Source organism: Arachis duranensis, chromosome 1 (genome assembly GCF_000817695.3).
Source record: "Arachis duranensis cultivar V14167 chromosome 1, aradu.V14167.gnm2.J7QH, whole genome shotgun sequence".
Taxonomy (NCBI): Eukaryota; Viridiplantae; Streptophyta; class Magnoliopsida; order Fabales; family Fabaceae; genus Arachis; species Arachis duranensis.
The window spans coordinates 9,409,612-9,409,991 of record NC_029772.3 but is presented as its reverse complement, the minus strand read 5'-3'; positions in this window follow the sequence as shown (position 1 = coordinate 9,409,991).

Below are 380 nucleotides of genomic sequence, written 5' to 3'. Positions count from 1 at the left end.
ATTCTAAGTTTGGTGTTGAATCCCCACATTCAAAATCTAAGTTTGGTGTTGGGAGGTTCCAACATTGCTCTGAGTATCTGTGAGGCTCCATGAGGGCCCACTGTCAAGCTAATGACATTAAAGAAGCGCTTGCTGGGAGGCAACCAATGTTATATTTATCTATTTTCCTTTTGTTATTTTATATTTTCTATAGGTTGATGATCATGGGAAGTCACAAAATCAATTGAAAAAAGAAAAAACAGAAAGAAAAACAGCACACCTTGGAGGAAAACTTGCTGGCGTTTAAACGCCAGTGAAGATAGCAAATGGGCGTTTAACGCCCAGTCTGGTACCATTATGGGCGTTTAACGCCAGAAAGGGGCACCAGACTAGCGTTTAAC